Genomic DNA, 17,791 nt, shown 5'->3' with positions numbered 1-17,791 from the left:
AGCAACAATGTCGGGACACGGTAAACCGCAATCGCGATAGGCTGCGATACGAACTTTATCAAAGAACAACGTTTCACCAGGTAACGCCGGTCAACTACTGTTTGTGTATGAGAAATCGGTTGGAAACTTTCCTCATGTCAGCACGTTGTAGGTGTCGCCACCGGCGCCAACCTTGTGTGAACGCTCTGAAGAACTAATCATTTGCATATCACAGCATGTTCTTCCTGTCGGTTAAATTTCGCGTCTGCAGCACGTCATATTCGTGGTGTAGCAATTTTAATGGCCAGTAGTGTTTATTTGAGATGGATGGTATTCGTACATCCGATCTCATTCTGCAGGAAAGTTCTGGGAGCGTGTCTTCCCGTCTTCCCAGAGACCCCACGTCCCTGTGCACCTCCCATTGTGTAGTCCGCAGGCACTGGTTTTTTTATCTCCTCACTCACACACAAACACACTCAAACACACACAAACACACTCTTTCCTTCGCCTCATCAGCTCCCTGTCACAGGGAACAGCCCTGCTGTCTGTATTTCATGTCCTACGCTTGAATGAATCTCCTGCTCTCACTTTTAATTCTTTAATAGAGTGTCATCTCTGCCCTGTATCATATTGCTGTTATTATCACCGTGTTGTCTGAAAACACATTCTTCTACATGCTTGACATTTATCCCAGAAATAACAATCTGACTGGAAAAATCACGATTTGTTTCACCCACATAAAATTCGTGATAAAATAGCGCGTCAAACGACGCATTTCGAACGCTGGCTTTCATTTACATTTCCAATGTATAAGAATCTATAAAATCTTACACATAGACAGTGCTTATCTTCTCTGTATCTTACCAATTTTAGTACATGTTCTGCCGAAGCAAGTAAATTCAAAGGCAAAGAAAAACGCATCTGGAACGAATTATCCGAATGAGACGGGACTCAGTTTGAAGCAGGACTTCTCACTGAAAACAGTTCTACTCGTCAGTGACATTTTAGGCGCTGGTGATCAGTAAGGACGCAACTGGAAACCCCAGATACCAACCTGCCTGTCACTCGCCATACAGCCCGATAATCTGGAGGTATGGTCTGGGATTACAGTTCGTTTAATAGCGGGACCCCTTTGGTTATCTTCTGGGACACCTTTACAAGACAGGCGTAAATCGACAATACATATACCCTGTTTTGTTTCCCTTCATAGTAAATTATCCTAGGCTTATCCATTACTGGCCATTAAAATTGCTACACCACGAAAATGAAGTGATACAGACGCGAAATTTAACCGACAAGAAGAAGATGCTGTGATATGCAAATGATTAGCTTTTCAGAGCATTCACACAAGGTTGGCCACCGGTGACAACACCTACAACGTGCTGACATGGGAAAGTTTCCAACCGATTTATCATACACAAACAGCAGTTGACCGGCGTTGCCTGGTGAAACGTTGTTGTGATGCCTCGTGTAAGGAGGAGAAATGCGTACCATCACGTTTCCGACTTTGATAAAGGTCGGATTGTAGCCTATCGCGATTGCAGTTGATCGTATCGCGACATTGCTGCTCGCGTTGGTCAAGATCCAATGACTTAGCAGAATATGGAATCGGGGGCTTTGGGAGGGTAATACGGAACAACGTGCTGGATCCCAACGGCTTCGTATCGAGTTGACAGGCATCTTATGCGCATGGCCATCTGCACGAACAGTTCGACGACGTTTGCAGCAGCATGGATCATCAGCTCGGGGACCATGGCTGCGGTTACCCTTGACGCTGCATCACAGACAGGAGCGCCGGCGATGGTGTACTCAACGACGAACCTGGGTGCACGAATGGCAAAACATTTTTTTTTAATAAATCCAGGTGCTGTTTACAGCATCATGATGGTCGCATCCGTGTTTGGCGATATCACGGTGAACGCACATTGGAAGCGTGTATTCGTCATCGCCCTACTGGCGTATCACCCGGCGTGATGGTATGGTGTGGCACTGGTTAGACGTCTCGGTCACATCTTCTTGGTATTGACGGCACTTTGAACAGTGGACGTTATATATCAGATGTGTTATGACCCGTGGCTCTATCCTTCATTCGATCCTTGCGAAACCCTACTTTTCAGCAGGATAATGCACGACTGCAAGTTGCAGGTCCTGTACGGGCCTCTCTGGATACAGAAAATGTTCGACTACTGCCATGGCCAGCACATCCTCCAGCTCTTTCAGCAATTGAAAACGTCGGGCAATGGTGGCCGAGCAACTGGTTCGTCACAATACGCCAGTCAGTACTCTTGATGAACTGTCGTATCGTGTTGAAGCTGCATGGGCAGCTGTACCTGCACACGCCATCCAAGCTCTGTTTGACTCGATGCGCAGGCGTATCAAGGTTGTTATTACGGCCAGAGGTGGTTGTTCTGGGTACTGATTTCTCAGGATCTATGCACCCAAATTGCGTGAAAATGTAATCACATGTCAGTTCTAGTATAATATATTTGTCCAATGGATACCCATTTATCATTTGCATTTCTTCTTGGTATAGCAGTTTTAATGGCCAGTAGAGTAATTTAGCAAGATAACGCCGCCTGCACAGGAAGTGAGTTTCTACTGCTTGCCTTCGTGCTTGTCAAACTCTTCCTTGGCCAGCAACGTCGCCGGGACTCTCCCCAGTTGAGAACGTTTGCAGCATTACGGGCAGTGCCTTCCAACTAGCTCGGGATATTGACGATCGATAGCGCCAGTTGGACACAATTTGGGCCGACATCCTTCAGGAGGACGTCCAACAACTATATCAACAATGCCAAGCGAGTAACTGCTTGCATAATGGTCACAAGTGGACTAATTTGTTATTGGCTTAGTTTGTGAAGTCCTTTCTCGTGAATAAATCACTAAGGTTTCTCTGAAATTAGGATAATTCCTTCGTGGTGTACCTTTTTTTATTTTTAGTGTGTGTACATAGTTCTCTCTACATAGTTATGTCAAGCAAAGCGTCGTTTTCAGAATTTCGAGGTTCTCTTTTCAGGTGATTTTGAGAAGTACTTCGTACTGCCTTAGAAAATGCCTGTCTGGGCACTAATCTTTAAGTCCGGTAAGGAAATCGAAGAGCCCACCCATAAGGTCTCCTTGTAAGAGATATGTGGGGATACCGTTAATTGCAGCACCAATAACATCAGTGGCGTGCGTTTTTGCGAGTCTGAGGCGGGAGCAAACAATGGCAAGGAACAGGGCAGTGACGTAGGTGGTAATGGTAGCGGGAAGTAGCAGGCGTACGAGAGACCTGAAGAACGCTACGCACACGCAGCTCCCTCGCACGTCTCACCGGCCTGAGGAGTGCTCCAGGGCTCCGAGTGTCCCGTTCCCTCCCCACGGGCGCCGCCATTCAGCGCCTCGAGAGCCACTGGCGGCGCCGCATCCACAACCCCGCGGCCAGCCCCAAGGGAGCTGCGATACTGCGAAACCTGACAGCGGCAACACCGTTCCTATCGCTTCCCAATGTTTTGCAGTTACAAACGACTCGACTCTTCCTACTGTGCCAGTTGATTTTATAAACGTTTCACTATTAATCTTGTTCTTTTTATTTTCCCTTTTAATACATTACGTCTATGATTACAGCCGTGTTTCTACTGCGTAAGCTGTCTTATGGTGCACGGTGATGGGTACATTGTATACCATTAATCCCCCTTACGCCCCGACCCCACTCCTGCTCCAATCGCGAATGGTGTTCTCGAGGAATGCTTATTAGTAAGCTTCCCCGTTGTAGGAAATCAACGCAGTTGAAACCGCAACTAATTGTAGGATATGTGTTCCGCCTTTTTGCAAACCTCTGTTTTCTTTCTTTTCACCCGATCATGTTTCAGCACCTCTGTGGCATCATCAGTGGTTTTTTACTGAAAACTGTAAAAAGTGAATATGTTTTAGATTATAAATGATTTAACAAAGTGAGGACTAAAGAAAGATTTTGTTGTATTTGCTTCTTACCGTGATTTTACGTTATACGGTTTTGCAAAACCAACTCTATGTTTCTTGCATTCGTGGCTTGTCATATGCAAACCAAACGATGTAAATGTAAATTTCATCAGCGCATTAACACATCCTTTGATTTTTTTAAAAACTGATATATTTGTTATTTTCCACGCTTCGTCGTGACTGATCCTTCCTCTCTTAGGTTCCGAGGACACTGCACGCAATTATTAATGTGCTTTGTGTAATTTATTTCTTTATAAACACCGTTTTACTTCGCAAAACGCGGTGAGCACTATGTTGTTATATTTCCTATCCCCGTCGGCGATCATTTGTTACCGAGAGAGATATTACATATTAATCACCGCTTATACAGTGACTTGTGCATGAAACGGACGTTTGTGGTTATTCTGTATGTAACTGCATTGGAGGTAAATTCACTAAAATATAGCTTTTGCTTAGCTTATTCTCTTGATGTTAGCTTCATTGTCTTCCTGTAGAGGTATGACAATGCCGCATGTCTGCTTTGTGAAAAGAACATTTACTGATGCTATGCCTTTGGAAGTCCGTTGAATCACTATCTACAAAATAAAGAATAGCTGCACTTCGTAAACATGTATTTTAACTCTTCGAAGATCCGAAAAAAAAGATGTAACATTGATTTACTTCCAGGAACTTTCAATTAGAGCAACAGTGTCTGCTTTATGCCGCATCACAAAAGTGTCGAGTATCCGTTGCTCCACAACTTCTCGCCAAGTATGTGAAGAAGCAGCGCAAATATAAAATTCGAAGAAAAAAGGCTAACGTCATTGACAAAATTTTGAACTGCCAACTAATTAGCAAAACTTGCTAGATTTAAATTGATAGATTTTTTACTTTAATCTGCAGAATTTCTTCAATAAATATGAAATGTAAATAGTTGGGTTCAAACAATGAATGTTAGTGATTATAGTTTTACATGTACATTTACGATTATATAACGAAATTACAGATACCTGATGGTATCAAGGGATTCTGAGTATGATTCAGTTTTGATTTCATTTCACCTTATAAGTTGCAGTATGTACACATCAATATACAGTTTAAAAATTTGTAATACGGATAAATTAAATTTCATAATCAATTTACAACTTTTACATAGAAACATTTTTTTACGTACATCGTGCTCTTCGTAAAACTGCAACCAAAGGTTAATAGCTGTTCATCTTTTGGATCTGCAGCTATTGTCCTTTCTTACCGCATTTGCAGTAAAATTGTAGTATATGGGTTCAGCCTTTTTGCACACATAATGTTTCAGCAATGTTTCAACAATGGTTTTTTGTTTATTGAAAACAGTAAAAATGTAAAATATTTCACTTTGTAACTGATTTAACGAAGTGAGGCCTAAAGAATGTTTTTGTTATTTTGACTCTTACCGTGATTTTAAATTACATGGTGAAAACGTAATTTTGGCGTGTCAAAATGTTTTCCGTATGTACTTGTGACAACTTACGCTTTGTTGTGATTGATCCTTCTTCTTTTGGGTTCCCAAGACACTGCACACACATATTAATGTACTTTGTGTTATTTATTTCTTTATAAACACTTTTCTACTTGGCAAAACGCGATGAGCACTACGTTGCTATGTTTCCTATACCCGTTGGCGTTCATTTGTTACCAAGAGAGTTTGGCGACGAATTTGAATTTTGTTTACTTTTTCTCTCTCTTTCTGTGTGTGTGTGTGAGAGAGAGATAGAGAGAGATAGATAGATAGATAGATAGAGAGAGAGAGAGAGAGAGAGTATGTGTGTGAGTGTGTGTGAAATTCCTTTAGCTGTTTGTGTTGCCTTTCTGTAAAGTTCCTTCAATGTTTTAAATAACGTACCTTCACAAAGTGTAGTGTCTTCATTTAAAACTTGTTTGCCTTCTATTTCCTTCTGTATGTGGAAAATCTATTATCAGTATGTGGCATAGGCTGTGGGTGGATTCCACTATTTTGTAAATCTGGTGTTATTGTCGTCGGGTGGTCGTTATGTGCTATTAAGTGATCAGCAAATCTGCTACAGGTACTGTTACTTTTTAGGGCTCTGAAGTGTTCTGAGTATATTGTTTTAAAGTACCTGCATGTTTGTCCTATGTATACTGATTGACAAGTATTGCATGTGAAATCATATATTCCTGATCTGTAAAACTAATCTGTGGGTTCCTCCTGTGTTCAGAGTTTTTTCTGTGTTGTGTTGTCTGTCCCGTATCTTGATTGAAGTCCCTGTTTATTTAATATGTTGCCTGTTCTGTGGACAATTCTGTTATTGTAGGTGAGTATGTGCCATTTTGTTTTGTGTGTGTGTGTTTTTGTACTGTTGTGTCTTGCAAGTGGTCGTTGTTTTTACGTTGTGTTGATGTGCGTTGTGTAAGGTTTCGTGTATATATTGTGCTTTCATTCCTTTTTTTTAATTTCTCTATCATGTGAGGCTTGTAACAAGTTAAAAACAATTCTTTAAGGATCTAATTGATATTTCTTACAAAATACACCATGGTGGTGTCCTCCTCTATTAATAAAATCTTCTCTGGCTGCCAGGTGGTTACAAATCCCTCGAGTTTTTGAGCGCGCTCTCCGCGACCACTGCTAATGACTGTCGTGCTGGTGTGCACTCGCCGTTATAGTCGCGTAGCTATGATGTCACTGGTGCGCTCTTCCTCGCCAAATATGGTAATGGATGTCAAATTAAACGCCTTTCACACGTCAATTTTCCGTTTTCTTTTTAATTTTAATAATTAATAGCCTCAGTTGCACCGTTTGCCTAGAATTTACCTAGGTTTCAGTCGGGATAATCCAACCTTCTTCAGAATAACAGTAACTACCGTTTGTCCATAGTGGACATCGTCAAGCTAAAACTACAAATCTATAAAACTTAACTGGAACTGCCTCGTCCCCACTTCGCGACCGCGATGCGGCAGCCACGAGTGCTGTACTGGAACTCAGGTAATGCCACCTCCACTAGGACCTTGCCTAGTACAGCGATGCGGGTCTCCCGCATCGTCCCCTACGCTCCTCGGAGTATGGGACCACATCATCATCTTCATATCACTATCCCCAAACACATTTAAGGAAATCGAAACAGTAATCAGTCCATCAACACTTCTCTGCCAACCAGTCGTTGTTCATAGGAATCAATAATCACTGTTTTTCTCTAATGCGTTGTCACTATGGATTATTAATTACTGTTACAGAAGTCATGAATTAAACCCACGAGTGAAGAAAATAAACTGTGCGCAACATATGTAAATATTTCAGAATGTTAGTTGCTGACGACAAGAGACATAGATGTTGCTCACTTTACTCTCAGCAGCAGGCTCTCTGACTTCAGATGTGCTAGGTCTATATCAAAACGTGCAAGGAAAAATGGGCTAATCCTCAAATGTAAAAACTTAGAGATACGTGTTGCCATCTGTTGCTGGATACGGGAATTATCTAAATATCACTTAGGAGTGGCACCAATGTCAGTTTTAGTAATTCCTGTACCCAGCAACAGACGGCAACATTTACCTCTAAGCTTTTACATTTTAGGGTTAGCCAGTTTTTCTGCACATATCTTCAAATATAGTTTCGCCTATGAACAATATGTTTTACACTACTCGTTACTGAGTGCAGCCAACTTAAATAAAATATTTTATGACCCTGAAAATATTTGACTTTCTAATTAGTGAGTTAATTACAAAATTCTCCAGGTCAAATGCACTCCGTCTTCAGGCCACGAGTGGCCTACCGGGATCATCCGACCGCCGTGTCATTCTCACAAGGGAACCTCCCCATCGCACCCTCCTTAGATTTAGTTATAAGTTGGCACAGTGGATAGGCCTTGAAAAACTGAACACAGATCAATCGAGAAAACAGGAAGAAGTTGTGTGGAACTATGAAAAAAATAAGCAACATATACAAACTGAGTAGTGCCTGCGCAAGATAGGCAACATCGAGGAGGGTGTGAGTTCAGGAGCGCCGTGGTCCTGTGGTTAGCCTGAGCAGCTGTGGAACGAATGGTTCTTGGTTCAAGTCTTTCCTCGAGTGAAAAGTTTTAATTTTTTATTTTCAGACAATTATTATCTGTCCGTCCGATGCGATCACTTTTTTGGGAGTGATTATCACATTCACAAGAAAACCTAAATCGGGCAAGGTTGAAGAATCTTTTTACCCATTCGCCAAGTGTACAAGCTACGTGGGTCGACAACATATTCCTGTCATGTGACGCACATGTCGTCACCAGTGTCGTATAGAATTTATCAGACGTGTTTTCCTGTGGAGCAGTCGGTTGACCTATGACCTTGCGATCAAATGTTTTCGGTTCCTACAGGAGAGGCACGTCCTTTCCGCCGGCCGGAGTGGCCGTGCGGTTATTGGCGCTACAGTCTGGAGCCGAGCGACCGCTACGGTCGCAGGTTCGAATCCTGCCTCGGGCATGGATGTGTGTGATGTCCTTAGGTTAGTTAGGTTTAATTAGTTCTAAGTTCTAGGCGACTGATGGCCTCAGAAGTTAAGTCGCATAGTTCTCAGAGCCATTTGAACCAATTGAACGTCCTTTCGTCTACTAATCGCACGGTTTTGCGGTGCGGTCGCAAAACGGAGACACTAAACTTATAACAGTGAACAGAGACGTCAATGAACGAACGGACAGATCATAACTTTGCGAAAATAAAGAAAGTAAACTTTTCACTCGAGGGAAGACTTGAACCAAGGACCTCTCGTGCCGCAGCTGCTCACGCTAACCACGGGACTACGGCGCTCCTGAGCGCACATTTTCCTTAAAGTTGCCTATCTAGCGCATGGGCTACTCAGTTTGTATATTTTGCTTATTTTTTCATAGTTCCACACAACTTCTTCCTGTTTTCTCGATTGATCTGTGTTCAGGTTTTCAAGGCCTATCCACTGTGCCAACTCATAACTAAATCTGAGGGGGGTGCGATGGGGAGGTTCCCTTGTCAGAGGAGGATGCGGATAGGAGGGGCGTGGGGTCAGCACACCGCTCTCCAGGTCGTAAGATGGTATTCTTGACCGAAGCCGCTACTAGTCGGTCGAGTAGCTCCTCAATTGACATCACGAGGCTGAGTGCACCCCGAAAAATGGCAACAGCACATGGCCGCTGGATGGTTACCCATCCACGTGCCGGCCACGCCCAATAGCGCTTAACTTCGGTGATCTCATGGGAACCGGTGTATCCACTGCGGCAAGGCCGTTGCCTCCAAGTCAAATGAAACATAAAAAAATATATTAACAAAACTGTAATGCCGAAGTACAGAATGTAACAGCAATTTTGACATAATGTAACTGAAGTTAGAAATGGTCTAAAACTTCGGCGTTAATAATTCGGAAGGTATTTAGTTTCACACAATTTTAGATACCTTACGGAAATGTTGGAAATATATGTTGTCAAATGATAGGCGTTAATATGCCGAAATGCGTTTAGCACCGCTCGTTAAATATGTAAGACCGTGCTGTATGAACCTTTTCACATAATAATATTTCACAATTAATAAAGTTTATGGGTTAACTAATTATATCACTGCAGCTATATTAGCATGCAGTATGTAATGAGCAATGAAATTCAATGGGACTAAGCTTACTTATGAATCTGAAATTACGATGCAATCTCTGAGTACTAGGCACACTGTCGTATTGTCATTACCACAGTTTTGTTAAAAATCTTGGGAGGCCGATAAACATAGCAGATAAGATTGGATACCCAATTGCTTCGTCTCAAGCCATTGCCGAATTGCAACAAAAAGTCCAAGTTGCTTGGGACAAGCTGGCATTCGGCTCGTTTACAATCGTTTGCATGGAAGAACAAACACCTGAGTTTCAGCCATAAGAGAGGGAGGGCTTGGTACACTGTGTGTTGAGGGAAATGTTTGGGTACCCTTTGCTTGACTGTGTTCCATTTGGTCTGAGCTGGTTATCATAGACTCATACAATGATAAACTACCTATCACATCTCTTGTCAATAGAATGGGCTTGTCCTTGAGGATGTTGTATTTTCCCCGAAAGTGTAGAACTAGATACAAAGTATTTTATATTTTAGTGGATGATATACATGGTGTTACAAAAACGTACGACCACACTTTCAGGAAACATTCCTCACACACAAAGAAGGAAAATATGTTATGTGGACATGTGTCCGGAAACGCTTACTTTCCATGTTAGAGCTCATTTTATTACTTTTCTTCAAATCCCATTAATCATGGAATGGAAACACACAGCAACAGAACGTACGAGCGTGACTTCAAACACTTCGTTACAGGAAATGTTCAAAATGTCCTCCGTTAGCGAGGATACATGCATCCACCCTCCGTCACATGGAATCTCTGATGCGCTGATGCAGCCCTGGAGAATGGCGTATTGTATCACAGCCGTCCACAATATGAGCACGAAGAGTCTCTATATTTGGTACCGGGGTTGCGTAGACACGAGCTTTCAAATGCCCCAATAGGGTTGAGGTCAGGAGAGCGTGGAGGCCGTGGAATTGGTCAGCCTCTACCAATCCATCGGTCACCGAATCTGTTGTTGAGAAGCGTACGAACACTTCGACTGAAATGTGCAGGAGCTCCATCGTGCATGAACCACATGTTGTGTCGTACTTGTAAAGGCACATGTTCTAGCAGCACAGGTAGAGTATCCCGTATGAAATCATGAAAACGTGCTCCAATGACCGTAGGTGGAAGAACATGGGGCCCAATCAAGACATCACCAACAATGCCTGCCCAAACGTTCACAGAAAATCTTTGTTGATGACGTGATTGCACAATTGCGTGCGGATTCTCGTCAACCCACACATGTTGATTGTGAAAATTTACAATTTTATCACGTTGGAATGAAGCCTCATCCGTAAAGAGAACATTTGCACTGAAATGAGGATTGACACATTGTTGGATGAACCATTCGCAGAAGTGTACCCGTGGAGGCCAATCAGCTGCTGATAGTGCCTGCACACGCTGTACATGGTACGGAAACAACTGGTTCTCCCGTAGCACTCTCCATACACTGACGTGGTCAACGTTTCCTTGTACAGTAGCAACTTCTCTGACGCTGACATTAGGGTCATCGTCAACTGCACGAAGAATTGCCTCCTCCATTGCAGGTGTCCTCGTCGTTATAGGTCTTCCCCAGTCGCGAGTCATAGGCTGGAATGTTCCGTGCTCCCTAAGACGCCGATCAATTGCTTCGAACGTCTTCCTGCAGGACACCTCCGTTCTGGAAATCTGTCTCGATACAAACGTACCGCGCCACGGCTATTGCCCCGTGCTAATCCATACATCAAATGGGCATCTGCCAACTCCGCATTTGTAAACATTACACTGACTGCAAAACCACGTTCGTGATGAACACTAACCTGTTGATGCTACGTACTGATGTGCTTTATGCTAGTAGTGTAGAGCAGTGAGTCGCATGTCAACACAAGCACCGAAGTCAACATTACCTTCCTTCAATTGGGCCAACTGGCGATGAATCGAGGAAGTACAGTACACACTGACGAAACTAAAATGAGCTCTAACATGGAAATTAAGCGTTTCCGGACGTATGTCCACATAACATCTTTTCTTTATTTGTGTGTGACGAATGTTTCCTGAAAGTTTGGGCGTACCTTTTTGTAACACCCTGTATACAGGAAGGCAGTGAGAAACTCTCATGGACCTTCACGAGTTGACACAAAAAAATAAATAAATCAGTTATTCATTATTCAAATGAGCATAGCATTGAAAAAATTGAAGAAAGCATAGAAAGCAAAGGCATGGATTTTAGAATAAGAGAAGAAGGAATGAGTACAGTGGGATAGAAGATAGCCCAAACCACGAAAGAAGACAAAAGAAAGAAAGAAGTAAATAGGGATGTCAAAACAGCTACAAGCAGTACAACAGCAGAAGAACTAGGATACTTAAAGAGAAAAGAAATTTCATGCTGAATAACTTGTTACCAAACTGTGGTGCACTCGAAAATACGACTGGTTACCTCATAACACTAATCATTACTAAAATGGAGGCTAGCGCTTTCTTCTGCCGACTCCAGCGGATTATCAGTTGAGGAGGGAGACAGAGAAAAGCGAGCGAGCAGTGCTTAAAGAAAAATATGATGGTACAGAAGACCTGGACAGCAAAGTACAATACGACCCACTTTATAAGAAAGTACAGGGAGTTACTTCAGATAAATGGACAATGAACTATAGAGAAGGAGAAACAGATGGTGGAAATCATAACGTACTGCATGAGAAACAAGACAAAGAGGGGGAAGGGATATATGGAAGACCTGCACAAAGCAAAAGAAAGCTATATCTAACCACTGAAATGGAAATTGTAGAATTAGAGAAAAAACGAACTTCAGTTCTGAGCTCTGAAGTAAAGAAAGCAATAAAGGAAATGAAAGGCAAATCTGCTGGATTCAGTTCCTACAGTGTATGGATGAAAAGGGCGTGTTAGAAATGACAGCTTTATCAAATGCGATATATGAAAGTGGTACATAGCCAGAAGAGATTGGTAGTTTCCGTCCCCAAAAATCAGGTATCAACAAATCCACAGAACAGAAAACAGTAATTATACGAGTAGTCGCTCATAGTGCCAAAATTATGATGGTATTGAACTATGGAATTGGTGTATATAATGGAAGAGAAAGTAGGGGAAGCGCAGTTTGGTTTCAGAAAAGAGAGAGGTATAATTTAACTAATTAAAATTACTGGTGAATGGTACATAGAATGAGTTTGTGCTTTGAAGATATGGAAAACGTCCTTGACCGAACGGATCGCACAAGATGACGGAAATTTTAAAACTGATGAGGGTGAACTACAGGAACAGTAGGCTAATTAAGGTGTTATACACACACAATGAAGCTAAGAAACGATGCGACGCACTGATTTGAAATCGGAAGAGGAGTAAGACGGGGTTGTTTTTTCGTTACCTTTGTTTACCATGTATATCGAAAATATGATAGTGAAAACGCTAGAAGCAGAGAAGGAAGGAGTAAGCACAGAAGAACAGAAGATCAACTGCATCAGATTTTCTGGTGATACTGCTGCTGGCACCACTTGTAGATAAAATAATATCTCTTCAAAAAACATTATTCGAACTTGAAGAAGAACTGCAAGAATATGGAATGGAAATCAGCACAAACAAAACTTAGGTGACGAGAGTACGTGACAAACAAGATATCGAAGCGGAAACAACAGAAAATCAAATTGAACAGGTTGCGCAGTGCAGACTATTGGGAAGCATCCTACTTGGAAACTGAACGAGTGAAAATAGATAAGATCAAAAACTGCAATGGCAGCACAAACTTCCCAGAAAAAGAAATGCTTATTATGCAGCAAATTGGAGTTAGAGGTGAGACGAAGATTAGTTAAATGCTTCGTGTGGAGTGTTTTACTGTATACCCGTGAAAGCTGAAGAGGGCACAAAGAATTCTATGTGTGGATTTGGAGGAGAATAGTGCAAATGAGTGGATAAAGAGAAGAACTGTGAAATACTGGAAAGGACAAAGGAACAATAACTGTTTTAAAGAAAACAGGAAGAAGAAGAAGAAGAAAAATTTTGGATGAAGGGAAAAGAGGAACATACCAGACTATGTTGGGTTGGGACAGGATCAAATGGAAACAGTGGTGGCGTTAGGAATCTGACAGTAGGCAGAACGCTTTATGACTATTATAAACATAGCACATTTTAAAGATAGTATGCTGCAAAACACATTAGAATGATAAGTCTGTGATTTTATTTTTCTCTGGACAATGGAAACGAAGTCCCATGCTTCTTGACGGAGCGTAGGGGAACGATAAGGGAGACCCGCACCGCGGTACTAGGCAGGTCCTAATAGAGGTGGTTTGCCGTTGCCTTCCTCCGACCGTAATGGGGATGAATGATGATGATGAAGACGACACAACAACACCCAGTCATCTCGGGGAAGGTGAAAATCCCCGCCGGGGCCCCGTGCTCGGGAAGCGAGAACGCTACCGCGAGACCACGAGCGGCGGACTCTGTGAACAATAAAATACTAAATATACATGGTGGTTATCATTAAAGATCCAGTTTCAAAACACTGTAAAAAACTAACCACTGCTCAGACTGCCGTCTAATTTAAATGGAATATTATCAGAGGAGGGTAAAATGCTACGGAAATTGAAAAACAATCTAACGAAAGTCTTACCTCTAGATGACGCTGTAAGTGGCAGAATCTGCAAAATAAAAGGCACAGGGTAGACGGGTGTTCAATTTGCGTCTGAGGCGCTCAGCATGACTGTCTGAATGCAGGGATACGCGCTGTTGGTAAGGCTGTTCAACAAGAGCGGTGACTGTGTACCAGTAGCTCTGTAGAAGTTCCGGACACTTAAAGAACATGAAAAAAGTCACTGGTCTGATGAGTGCAAGGATCTGATAAAAATGAATACGAACTTCTTACTTCCTTTGAAGTGCAGTGTGGCAAGGGAAAAGGAGAGAAACTTCTGCGACGTCATTAGAAGCAGGTGGGGTCGAGTGGTGGTGTGCAGACATGAAGTGCACGGGAAATTGTCCGAACTTTGGACATGGCTGTGAGAACGTAGCATAAATTTCTACGAAACATCCTGAACTGCTACCGTAGAAAATTATCCATGTTCATAGTTGCTTATCAACTGAAGACAAAGTCTGAAAATGAGTCCGTGATCATATTACGGCACTTTAAAATCCAGTCTTGATCACACAAACTTCTACACTTATCTGTTATTTAGGAAGAAGACGGCTACTGACACGATTAAAAATCTGAATTCCTGTCACCCTAATAAGCGCAAATCAGCGTACTTCAGAGCCATGATCAACAGGATGCTATAACTACCACTCATCCCTAACGACGAAGTGGAAGATTTAAATGTCATTAAATAAGTAGCTAAGACAAACGTCTATAAGGACCGTGATGTAATGAACCTTTATCATACACAGGAGTCTAAGATACAGGACAACAAGGAGACAATAGATCCAGAGGGCAAGAAGTTTGTGGCTATGTAATGCAATGGTGCACTTTCAGACAGAATTGCACAAGCGTTCAGAAAAATTGAAGTGAAAAGTTGCTTTCAAACGGAATGTGTAATTTTTTCTAGGCTACGTCACAACGTTGGCAACAACAGTAACAAATATTTTGAATCTGATATCTATAGGTTCAACTGCTAAGACTATGACAATTTTTACATCGTCAGAGGAGAAGAAATGTCAAGACCCGTTTTAAGAGCATACATATAGCCAAAATAAGAGCACTTTCGGTAGACATTTGGATGAAGAAGAACATGCGGGAGGAAACATAGGTGATAATCTGGAAGTGTTGCAGAGGGCGCCAAACGGGCAATTACTGAAACACTCAAGAAAATGGAGATTTCCGTACACAGAAAACGGCAACCAGATTTACTGCTGAATGATCAGAATGAGTTTAGTCTGAATGCTTATTTTGATGTATTCGGAAACCTACTGGTCTGAGCAGTGTCGAGCGCCGCAGCAGCTTGGCATGCGGTCGTGCGCGCCTGCCGCCAGCGGGGAGGAGGAAGATGATGGTGTTTGGTTTGTGGGGCGCTCAACTGCGCGTGCACATATGAAGTCCCAACTTTTGAAAGTCCAGTTTTTTTACACAGTCCAATCAAGCCACTTTCGCGAGTGGTGATGATGAAATTATGAGGAAACACAGACACCCAGTCCCCGGGCAAAGAAAATCCCCAATCCGGCCGGGAATCGAACCCGGGACCCGCTGGTCCAGAAACAGCAAAGCTAGCCACTAGACCACGGGTTGCGGACCCCAACGGGGAGGAGATTGGCCATTCATCCACAAGTTCCGCTGCAAAAAGACAGGCACTTCATAAAAGAAGCCACGAGGTGGCACAATTGAGATCCCACGCCGGATGTGCTATCGACTTTTTAATTAATAGTCACTGTTTCGACACTTACGGCTATGGTTTGCTTTGTCGTGCAGGAAGGTCCGATTTATAGCTGTGATTTTATTTTTAAACTTTTTACACTCGCTTTTACACAATTGTGTGTTTTACTCTGCTGGCTAGGAGCTTCTCGTTATTACTATTTTTACCTTTTATGTGGATTTTATGTATGAATCTAACGCCAAATATTGTATGTCAGTACATATTTTATTGTCTGACGCTCATTTTGTCATGTGAAGTAATTTTTATTAATGACTACGCATATTACATTTTAATTATTAAATTTGCAATACTGGTTACTTGCGTACTCTAGCTATAACGCCCTTTGCTGGTCTCGATTATTTGTATAAATACCAGAGGCGTCCAGGTCATCACCAGCACTTACTGTGTACCTACATCTATAACTTGACGATGATGCCTAAATCAGAATATTTTATGGTATGTATGCCTGGTATGCATGGGTGCTATTCATGCCCGCATCTCGTGGTCGTGCGGTAGCGTTCTCGCTTCCCACGCACAGGTTCCCGGGTTCGATTCCCGGCGGAGTCAGGGATTTTCTCTGCCTCGTGATGGCTGGGTGTTGTGTGATGTCCTTAGGTTTAAGTAGTTGTAAGTTCTAGGGGACTGATGACCATAGATGTTAAGTCCCATAGTGCTCAGAGCTGTTTGAACCATTTTTTTTTTTGCTATTCATGTAAATATTTTTATGTATCCCCAGGCCTGTTATGGTAACAGAACTTACTTGGTTACTTGTTTTTGTTTATAAAAGATCTGAAGACGGCAGTAGCCAAAACCGGTAAGAGTGAAGTGTAAAATTTTGTGTGATCAAGCTGGCCCTTTAAAATGCTTACTGCTGACCTGCGAGTAAGACAAACGTTTACTCTAGAATATCTTGCTTACATGGAAACGGACAATGAAGGCCCAAGGAACACTGCAGGCACACGAAGCACATTCCCATATCCAAGGACATGTCACTACACAGAATTGCAGAATATGAGCAATGGAAAATCTGCTCGCGCACATACCCGTACCATTTCATTCTGTAAAGAAAACTATGTAGCACCATGTGTTTTGGAGGAGATACGTTCTGCGGGCTCTGTTACCTGTACCGTCGCTGGTAAACACTATAAGAGTCTTTGCGTATCAACGCCATTCTTGTGCGGATAGAATCATCTTTAACCGGCCGCGGTGGTCTAGCGGTTCTGGCGCTGCAGTCCGGAACCGCGGGACTGCTACGGTCGCAGGTTCGAATCCTGCCTCGGGCATGGGTGTGTGTGATGTCCTTAGGTTAGTTAGGTTTAAGTAGTTCTAAGTTCTAGGGGACTTATGACCTAAGATGTTGAGTCCCATAGTGCTCAGAGCCATTTGAACCAACCAGAATCATCTTTTTGCAACATGGTGCTTCGCCGCACGTTGCACATCATTTGAAGGAACTGCTGTAGAGGCATCTTAGAGATGCTAGAATTATCAGCCGTCATTTCCCTAAAGCCCGGCCGTCCAGATTACCTGATCTTAATTTCTGTGACTTCTGTCTATCGATGTATCTGAAAGATACCGTGTTCAGTGCTCCAATTAGGCAAACACAACGTAACGAACACTGTATGTGACCCCAATGATGAATGTATGTACGTATGTATTAAACCGGGGACCTAGAAACGATGGAGAGGCTTCGTCCCTCCGCAGCCCTCAGTGGTTCACAAGCCCACAACAGGCCACTGCGGTCCACCCACCCCATAGCCGCCCCACACCGAACCGAGGTTTATTGTGCTGTGCGGCCCCCAGTGGACCCCCACGGAGAACGTCCCACACCAGACGAGTGTAACCCAAAATGTTTGCGTGGTATAATAATATTATGATGTACGCGTACGTGGAAACAGTGTTTGTGCAGCAATTGCCGATACAGTGTAACTGAGGCGGAATAAGGGAAACCAGCCCGCATTCACCGAGGAAGATGGAAAACCGCC

General features: G+C 42.8%; 1 pseudogene; it reads right to left on the bottom strand.

The window, feature by feature from the left end:
* Window positions 1-9,025: 9,025 nt before the first annotated feature.
* LOC126237954 (5S ribosomal RNA) lies at window positions 9,026-9,142 on the bottom strand (annotated as a pseudogene).
* Between the last annotated feature and the right edge of the window lie 8,649 nt (window positions 9,143-17,791).

Source organism: Schistocerca nitens, chromosome 2, assembly GCF_023898315.1.
Source record: "Schistocerca nitens isolate TAMUIC-IGC-003100 chromosome 2, iqSchNite1.1, whole genome shotgun sequence".
NCBI lineage: Eukaryota > Metazoa > Arthropoda > Insecta > Orthoptera > Acrididae > Schistocerca > Schistocerca nitens.
Note: the sequence above shows the minus strand (reverse complement) of the source record. Positions and strands in the feature narration are given on the sequence as shown.